The sequence below is a fragment of the Rhinoderma darwinii genome, chromosome 1 (genome assembly GCF_050947455.1).
Source record: "Rhinoderma darwinii isolate aRhiDar2 chromosome 1, aRhiDar2.hap1, whole genome shotgun sequence".
Taxonomy (NCBI): domain Eukaryota; kingdom Metazoa; phylum Chordata; class Amphibia; order Anura; family Rhinodermatidae; genus Rhinoderma; species Rhinoderma darwinii.
The window spans coordinates 332,443,322-332,453,439 of NC_134687.1; the positions used below are offsets into that span (position 1 = coordinate 332,443,322).

A 10,118-nucleotide genomic window follows, 5' to 3' on the forward strand; every position below is an offset into this window, starting at 1 on the left:
TCTGACCCCTTAACGACATGCCACATACATGTAGATATCAGCCATTAAGGGGAAGTATGGAGCGGGCTCATGGGCTGAGCTTGCTCCATAATTAGCAGCTGACAGCTGTGTAAAACAGCCGAAATCTCACTGCAACGGGCGGAATCAAAGATCACTTTGATTCTGCCCGTTTAACCCCTTAGATGCGTTATAATGAGGGGTGCCATTGCCCCCCATGACACAATTGCGGGGTGCTGATGGGCGTCATGGCCCTAGGTGGGCTAATAAAAATAGTAAAAAACAGTTAAAGTTTTTTTTAAAAAAATAAAAAATATTAAAAGTTAAAAACCCCTTTTCCTCTTATGTTAAAAAAATAAAAGTTAACATAACTGGCATCGCCACATCCCAAAAAATTCCGAACTATTACATAATAACGTTGTTTAACCTGCTCGGTGAACGCTGTAAAGAAGAAAATGTAAAACACCCAAATTGCTGTTCTTTGGTCACCTTAGCTCCCCCAAAAAAATGGAATAAAAAGTAAAAAAAAAATTGCATGTATTCTAAAATGGTACCAATAAAAACTACAGCTCACCCTGCAATAAACAAGCCCTCACATCACTCAAACAACGGAAAAATAAAAAAAATGATCGCATAAAAAGGAACTGTGACACTCGCTGGAGTGCGGTTGCCTTGTCACTGCAGTTTCCCAATGCAGAGCCGCAGGCAGTTGTGTGTGGTACTCAGCTGTGCTCCAGCTCGGCTCCATTTACTTATTTGCTGATCTTAAGGGTTTTGGGGGTCATATCCCCACCAATCACACATCGATGTTATGTCCTAGTAAACCCCTTAAACTACTTTTATTTAGTCTTTTACATCATTTTGTCCATCCCTTTACTATGTATTTATGTAATATGTAACATTGACCTTTATGTGCATAACTTAGAGGCGTCTGTGACCCGATAATATTTTGGCTTAAAGAGTACTGAGGTGACTTTTCAGAATAAACTCTCAAGTGTACATTAAGGATAACCGTATTTCTGACTGTTATATGACTTGTATTCTACATTTTTTTTTAGCTATTTTCCCCTCTGCAGGCTCTATCTCTAAGGGTATGTTCACACGGTTCAGGCGAAAACAGCTCCTGATTTTCAAACGTTTTTATAACTACTCGCATTTTTCATGGCGTATTTTATGGACGTTATTGGAGCTGTTTTTCAATGGAGTCAATGAAAAACGACTCCAAAAACGTCCCAAGAAGTGACATGCACTTCTTTTTCACGGGCGTATTTTTACGAACCGTGTTTTGACAGCGACGCGTAAAATTACACCTCGTGGAAACAGAACATCGTAAATCCCATTCAAAGCAATGGGCAAATGTTTGTAGGCGTAATGGAGACGTTTTTTCATGTGTAATTCGAGGCGTAAAGCGCCCGAATTATGTCTGAAAACAGTGCGTGTGAACATACCCTAATTCTCAGTTGTCTCTGAGCTAGGTGGCAGATCCGAACGGCTATCATATCTCCCATGTATGCACACATAGAAGAGGATAATCCTGCTCTCTTCTCTATCACACATATATATATGCTTGAGAAAGGCCCATGTGGGCTGAAACGTTGCACTGACGTATGGGTGAATAAACCTGCTTTCACTGAATTGGAACCTGTGTTGTGCAGCCTATTCGGTTGGAAATATATATGTGGGACTGGAGTCTGAGGTCCTAAGGCTTGTGCACACGCAACTACGCATACTTTGCGTTTGTATGTGCTGCTCTTTCTTTTTCTACTATATATATATATATATATATATATATATATATATATATATACACACTACCGTTCAAAAGTTTAGGGTCACTTAGAAATGTCCTTATTTTTGCAAGAGAAGCACAGTTTTTTTCAATGAAGATAACATTAAATTAATCAGAAATACACTTTATACATTGTTAATATGTTAAATGACTATTCTAGCTGCAAACATCTGGTTTTTAGTGCAATATCTACATAGGTGTATAGAGGCCCATTTCCAGCAACCATCACTCCAGTGTTCTAATGGTACATTGTGCTTGCTAACTGTGTTAGAAGGCTAATGGATGATTAGAAAACCCTTGTGCAATTATGTTAGCACCGCTGTAAACAGTTTTGCTGTTTAGAGGAGCTATAAAACTGACCTTCCTTTGAGCTAGTTGAGAATCTGGAGCATTACATTTGTGGGTTCGATTAAACTCTCAAAATGGCTAGAAAAAGAGAGCTTTCATGTGAAACTCGACAGTCTAGTCTTGTTCTTAGAAATGAAGGCTATTCCATGCGAGAAATTGCCAAGAAACTGAAGATTTCTTACAACGGTGTGTACTACTCCCTTCAGAGGACAGCACAAACAGGCTCTAACCAGAGTAGAAAGAGAAGTGGGAGGCCCCGCTGCACAACTGAGCAACAAGACAAGTACATTAGAGTGTCTAGTTTGAGAAATAGACTCCTCACAGGTCCTCAACTGGCAGCTTCATTAAATAGTACCCGCAAAACGCCAGTGTCAACGTCTACAGTGAAGTAGCGACTCCGGAATGCTGGCCTTCAGGTCAGAGTGGCAAAGAAAAAGCCATATCTGAGACTGGCTAATAAAAGGAAAAGATTAATATGGGCAAAAGCACACAGACATTGGACAGAGGAAGATAGGGAAAAAAGTGTTATGGACAGACGAATCGAAGTTTGAGGTGTTTGGATCACACAGAAGAACATTTGTGAGACGCAGAACAACTGAAAAGATGCTGGAAGAGTGCCTGACGCCATCTGTCAAGCATGGTGGAGGTAATGTGATGGTCTGGGGTTGCTTTGGTGCTGGTAAAGTGGGAGATTTGTACAAGGTAAAAGGGATTTTGAATAAGGAAGGCTACCACTCCATTTTGCAACGCCATGCCATACCCTGTGGACAGCGCTTGATTGGAGCCAATTTCATCTTACAACAGGACAATGACCCAAAGCACACCTCCAAATTATGCAAGACCTATTTAGGGAAGAAGCAGGCAGCTGGTATTCTATCTGTAATGGAGTGGCCAGCGCAGTCACCAGATCTCAACCCCATAGAGCTGTTGTGGGAGCAGCTTGACCGTATGGTACGCAAGAAGTGCCCATCAAGCCAATCAAACTTGTGGGACGGGCTTCTGGAAGCATGGGGTGAAATTTCTCCCAATTACCTCAGCAAATTAACAGCTAGAATGCCAAAGGTCTGCAATGCTGTAATTGCTGCAAATGGAGCATTCTTTGACGAAAGCAAAGTTTGAAGGAGAAAATGATTATTTGAAATAAAAATCATTATTTCTAACCTTGTCAATGTCTTGACTATATTTTCTAGTCATTTTGCAACTCATTTGAAAAATATAAGTGTGAGTTTTAATGGAAAATACAAAATTGTCCGAGTGACCCCAAACTTTTGAACGGTAGTGCATATATATATATATATATATATATATATATATATACAGAAATAGAATCCAGCAGCACAGGCTTAAATGAAAAGGCGTGCAAGCCTTAGGGAACTGACCACTGTCCCTCTAGACAAAAAGCAGTAAATAGGCAGCACTCACGAAGACTTATGGTGAAAAAGGTGGGTGCTTTATTGGCCCCAAAAGTGCAACGTTTCAGCTCACACAACCTGAGCCTTTCTCAAGCAGTTTGCTAGTGGGTATACACACACACACACACACGTATATACAGGATGAGCAAATGAATAAGCAATTTACAATCATCAGTGTGCAATCAAGCAAAATATCAAATTACAGTTCATATAGTTATACTGCAGCCATATTACTAGAGGGCAAGTGCCCATACATGAGTGAAGAAGTGTTTATGAGCATCATAGCAACACTCACTAGCCTCATGAACAGCACTAGTCCAATGGCCGGATTGTAAAGTTAACCCTGTGTGTGCCTGCACACAGATTTTATTATTATATCATAAACGCTCATAAACACTCCCTCACTCATGTATGGGCACTTGCCCTCTAGTAATATGGCTGCAGTGGATTTTTCCACTCTTCTGCACATGTGAGCATCAACACAGCAATGTCCCATTGATTTCTTCCCTTCACAGGTGCATTAGTACTGTAATGATGTTGGGCGAGCTCCCATTGTAAACACTTCCTACCATGCTGGATCATATGTGAGTCCTCCTCATCTGTATATTCACTAAATAAGCACACGTGCACTTTATTACATATTATCATAAAACAGACTGCTACACTATACTATGAATGATATTGCAGGTCTATTTTTATGCCATATATGCATAATTGTAATGTGTATCACCCTTTTCACTGGAATGCTTGCATGCATCCACTACATGAACTGTAAGGGCCAGTTCACACTGAGTTTTTTGGCACGTATTTTGATGCGCAAACTGCGTGAGAAAACGCGCCAAAAAACATCCGTAAATGCCTCCCATTGATTTCAATGGGAGGCGGAGGCGTTTCTTTACCCGCGAGTGGAAAAACCGGCTCACGGGAAAAGGAAGGGACATGCCCTATCTTCGGGCGTTTACGCTTCTGACATACCATTGACATCATTGGGAGTCAGAAGAAGCGTATTTCGGGGCGATTTATGCCCGCGGCGCTCAATGGCCGCAGGCGAAAGACGCAGCAAAAATCTGCCTATTTACTGCTTTTTGTCTAGAGGGACAGTGGTCAGTTCCCTAAGGCTTGCACCCCCTTTCATTTAAGCCTGTGCTGCAGGATTCTATTTTTTTTAATCTAGGTTTGACTTGCTAGTTTGCACGGCCCTATTTAATCATGTCTATACCTTCAGAAACTGCTAATCTTTTTACCCCTGAGGTTTTCACGTATACGGATGAGGACGCGGAACGGATTCTGAGTGGATTGGTAGGAGAGGCGGACTTCCTATGTATACCATCAGCCACAGACCTGAGAAGAAGGTGATTGGAGGTGATTCCAAAAGGTTAATAACTCTACAATTACACCATACCACCCTGGGAGAATATTTCAAGGCGAAACGGATACCGAGAGGTATGCGGTCTAATTTAAGGCCAAATCTTTTTTTCTCAAAACTCTACTTTTTGCACAAAGTTTCAACAAATCTCTGAGGCTGGGTTCACATGTACACGTCCGATACGCCTGAAATTACGGAGCTGTTTTCAGGAGAAAACAGCTCCTGAATTTCAGAAGGTAATGGCATGTGCAGCCGTTTTTCACAGCGTCCATTACGGACGTAATTGGAGCTGTTTTTCTATGGAGTCTATGGAAAACGGCTCCAATTACATCCCAAGAAGTGACATGCACTTCTTTGACGCGGGCGTCTTTTTTACATGGCGTCTTTTGACAGCGGCGCGTAAAAAAAATGACCGTCGGCACAGTACATCGTAAAACCCATTCAAATGAATGGGCAGATGTTTGCCGGCGCTTTGGAGCCGTATTTTCGGACGTAATTCGAGGTTAAAATGCCCCAATTACATCCGTAAATAGGGTGTGTGAACCCAGCCTAACAAGTACACATTGGACATGATAGTACTCAATATAGAGTTCCTACAACAGGAGATAGCCACTGTTAGGGTATGTGCACACGACAACACCAAATACATCTGAAATTACGGAGCTGTTTTCAGGAGAAAACAGCTCCTGAATTTCAGACGTTTTTACAAGTGCACGCGTTTTTCACGCCATCTTTTACGGATGTAATTGGAGCTGGTTTTCATTGGAGTCAATGAAAAACGGCTCCAATTATGTCCCAAGAAGTGTCCTGCACTTCTTTGCCGCGGGCGTAATTTTACGCGCCGTCTTTTGACAGTGACGCGTAAAATGACAGCTCATCTGCACAGAACATCGTAAGATGTTTGCTGACGTATTGGAGCCGTCTTTTCAGGCGTAATTCGAGGCATAAAACGCCTCCATTACGTCTGAAAAGAGGTCGTGTGCACATACCCTTACATCCAGTCTGAGTACAACCGAGGTTGCTTTATGTTCCTTGAACCCAGCACAAGACTTTGACAAATTTAAAACTGGTTTAACCACCTATTTGCAAAAATATAGAACTGAGCTTGAGGAGGTAAAGAGGAGGAAGTGGAACCGAGACGCGGATGACTGCACCAGAGGACTTATCTATAATTGGCATTTTGAGGACAATAGAATTGGATTACAGTCTAGGGACAATAGGAGACGACGCAGACCTAATACTTTACAAAGCACTCCAGAAGATTCTTCTTAGGCGACACCCCTGGGACCTCTATCCCGGCCAGAGGCGCACCAGGAGAGGGGACAGGTAACACCGCCGGTCCCAGCAAGGTGATAATCCAGAGGCCACAACCACCAATAACTCGGGGAGCCATCCAGAAAAGGAGACCACAGTGGTAAATATCTCTTCTAAACCACTTTCTGCATTACAATTGTCTGTATTGAACAGAGGATTATCATTTTGTCCCACTGCAGTTGTTGATTTGTACCAACTAGATTTAGATTTATTATTTTTTTTTAGATCTGTTAAATTGAAGGTTTGGTTTAATGAACGTATAACTTTACCTAGAATTTGTAGTACACAGTTGAACCTTAACGAATATGATCTCCGCAACAGAAACATTTTTGTGACCCCTAAGGAGACCCCAGTCATAGAAGCTTATATCTATGCTGTTAAGTCTGATATTGAACAGTTGAAAATTGACATTGGTGAACAGAGGTTCAAACACCCTAACATGTCAGCCGCTGAAATGAAAGCTCTTAATGAGTTAGTTCAGGGTGACAGTCTTACAGTTAAACCCGCTGATAAGGGTGGAGCTGTTGTCGTCATGGACACCAATATGCATATAGATGAGATTGAACGGCAATTAGGAGATACAGATGTATACAAAAAAATCCCCAGTGACCCTAGGTTTGCGATAACTAGACAGATTGACACCGTTGTCAAACACGCCCGGGAGCAGGACCTTATTAATGAGGATATATGCAAATTCTTTACTATTAAACACCCAAGGACACCTGTTCTGTATGTACTTCCCAAGATACATAAGTCCCTGACCAATCCACCAGGACGCCCGATTGTATCGGACAGTGATTCCATCTTTAGCAACATTGCAATTTTCCTGGATAGGGTTCTTAGGAGGTTTGCTACAGAAGCCTCCTCGTACATAAGGGATACTACTGACTTCCTTCTAAATCTGAGGGAGACACCACTGCCTCCCAATTGTGACTTTTATCTTGTTTCTTTTGATGTTGTATCTCTCTATGCATCTATTGACCACACCAGAGGTCTGGCAGCCATGGGAAGTATGCTTGATACCACTGACATGTCTACTGAATTCAAGACTTTGGACTTTCGCTGCTACACATAGTGCTTACATGTAATTACTTTCTCTACCGTGACCAGTTTTACATTAAGACGCAAGGCACCGCTATGGGCTCGCATGTGGCACCCACATACACTAATATATATATATGCGTACATTGGAGGAGACCGATGTCTATGTGTCCCACCACTTCAGACAAATTCTGAGGTGGTGGAGATACATAGATGATGTGTTCCTCATCTGGACTGGCAACGTGGAGGATCTGCTGATCTTCCACCGGTACCTTAACACAGTTGACCCCACTGTAAAATTCACCATGGTTCATTCCATGGACAACTTACAGTTTCTTGATGTACTTGTACGAATTGTAGATTCACGACTCACGACTGAACTACACATCAAACCTACCAACAAAAATAACCTATTGCGTTATAACAGTTGTCACCCATGCAAAATGGTTAATTCTCTACTGTCCAGTCAGCTCTTGAGGGCCAAGAGAATAGTCAGTAAGGAGGACAAAATGGAACACACTCTGGATGTTGTTATAGACAAATTTAAAGATAAGGGTTACCCAGGTTATCTCCTCAGAAAACCTAAAATGACAGTGAACAATCTCGATAGAGAGGATCTTTTGACCCCCAAAACAAGTAATGACAGCTGATCGTATACCATTTATCTCCACCTACACGGACTATAGTGTGGAAATATCACTGGTGCTGAGGAAACATTGGCCCATGCTTTTCAATTGCTTTAAAACTGTTCCAGAACTAGCCAACCCCCTTCTTATGGCATACCGTCGAGCTACCAATATTCGGGATAGATTGTCAGATCAGACCTGGGTTCAAAAAGATCATCCACACAGACCTTCCTCTCCAGACCCAAAATGGGTTGTTTCCCCTGCTGAAGCTGCATTAACTGTAACCTAATGGGGAAAGGGGGTTAGTTTACATATCCCATAACGAGGATGACATACCCCATCAAACACTTCCTTACCTGCAACTCAGACCATGTGGTCTATATTTTACAATTCCCTTGCGGTCTGTTATATGTGGGTGAAACCACATTAGATGTTAAGACTCGCCTCAATCCGCATCGGTACACAATCCGCAAAAAACGACCTAGATCTGCCAGTCCCTAAACACTACACGGAAGCCAATCACACTGAGCGGCAGTTACAATTTTGGCTTATTGACCATGTCCCTAGACCACGTCTCGGTGGTGACAGGGCCAGGTCTCTGAGGACCAGGGAATTACAATGAATTAGGAAACTCAATACTTTAAAACCGAATGGCTTAAACGCAGAATACATTCTAGGTGATGTACATTAGGACCCGCCTGCCCCGTTACACGTGGTTCCGATTACTAATTATCTGTATACTTTGTTAGATTGAAAATAGAAATCTCTTTTTATGTTGTTATAACAATTGACTTACACACATTTTTTATCTTTACAGATATCATGTCTGTCACTTGAAGAAAGTCACTTATTAAACGGATGATGGTTCTGCTCACAAGATGTGGTCCAGCCTGTATTTTCCTTGCCTTTATATAATAAAATAGATTGTGCGGCACTTGATGTGTTGATGTGATTTTAGTTATACTTATTTACTACAGTACTGTTCCCTCGTTACCCGTGGTTACCTGCACACAGACTCTATTCCATTTGTTGGTATGCTCCCCTTTAAGTACCGATATTTTGGTGTACTCATTGGTATGACTATCTTCTACTATGTTGCAAGCGTTGTCCTCTTGTACCCTGGCTGTCCCCATGTTGCACACTTAAAGAGGCTCTGTCACCACATTATAAGTGCCCTATATTTTACATGATGTGATCGGCGCTGTAATGTAGATTACAGCAGTGTTTTTTATTTAGAAAAACAATCACTTTTGACTGAGTTATGACGTATATTAGCTTTATGCTAATGAGTTTCTCAATGGACAACTGGGCGTGTTTTACTATATGGCCAAGTGGGCGTTGTACAGAGGAGTGTATGACGCTGACCAATCAGCGTCATACACTTCTCTCCATTAATTTATACAGCACATAGCGATTTAGCTATATCGCTATGTGCTGCCACATAAACACAGTATAACGTTACTGCAGTGTCCTGACAATGAATATACATTACCTCCAGCCAGGACGGGATGTGTATTCATAATCCTGACCACTTCTCTGTGATTTACAGCACAGCAGGCGTAGTCTCGCGAGATTAAGCTGTCATTTACAGCGAGATCTCGCTGTGCTGTGCTGTAACTCACAGATAAGTGCAGAGAAGTGGTCAGGATTTTGAATACACATCACGTCCTGGCTGGAGGTAATGTATATTCATTGTCTGGACTTTGCAGTAACGTTATAGTGTGTTTATGTGGCTGCACATAGTGATATAGCTATTTCGCTATGTGCTGTATAAATTAATGGAGAGAAGTGTATGATGCTGATTGGTCAGCGTCATACACTTCTCTCCACAGCGCCCACTTGGCCATATAGTAAAACACGCCCAGTTGTCCATTGAGAAACTCATTACCATAAAGCTAATATAGGTCATAACCGTCAAAAATGATAGTTTTTCTAAATAAAAAACACTGCTGTAATCTACATTACAGCGCCAATCACATCATGTACAAAATAGGCCACTTATAATGGGGTGACAGAGCCTCTTTAACAGGTTATTTGCTGTACATCCACGGTGGTGTGCGCCGCTGCATCTATCTGTGTCATATACACGGACTGAGTGCTGGTACACACCTCTGGGCTTGGGCTTCACCCACCCATCTGGTGGTCTCTAGCTCTTGTCCCCTCTCCGTGTTCTTGAGGTTGCATTTGTACCTAATCAGCAACTTTGTTTGGGGTTATATAGCCTT

The 10,118-nt window shown here is 41.9% G+C and overlaps 1 long non-coding RNA gene across 1 annotated transcript; it reads left to right on the plus strand.

The window, feature by feature from the left end:
• The first annotated feature begins 4,048 nt into the window (after positions 1-4,048).
• On the plus strand, positions 4,049-9,021 carry LOC142742143 (uncharacterized). The gene is made up of 4 exons (XR_012881321.1): positions 4,049-4,130; positions 4,798-4,989; positions 6,010-6,326; positions 8,711-9,021. It is a non-coding gene; the product is annotated as an uncharacterized LOC142742143 (long non-coding RNA).
• The last annotated feature ends 1,097 nt before the right edge of the window (positions 9,022-10,118 follow it).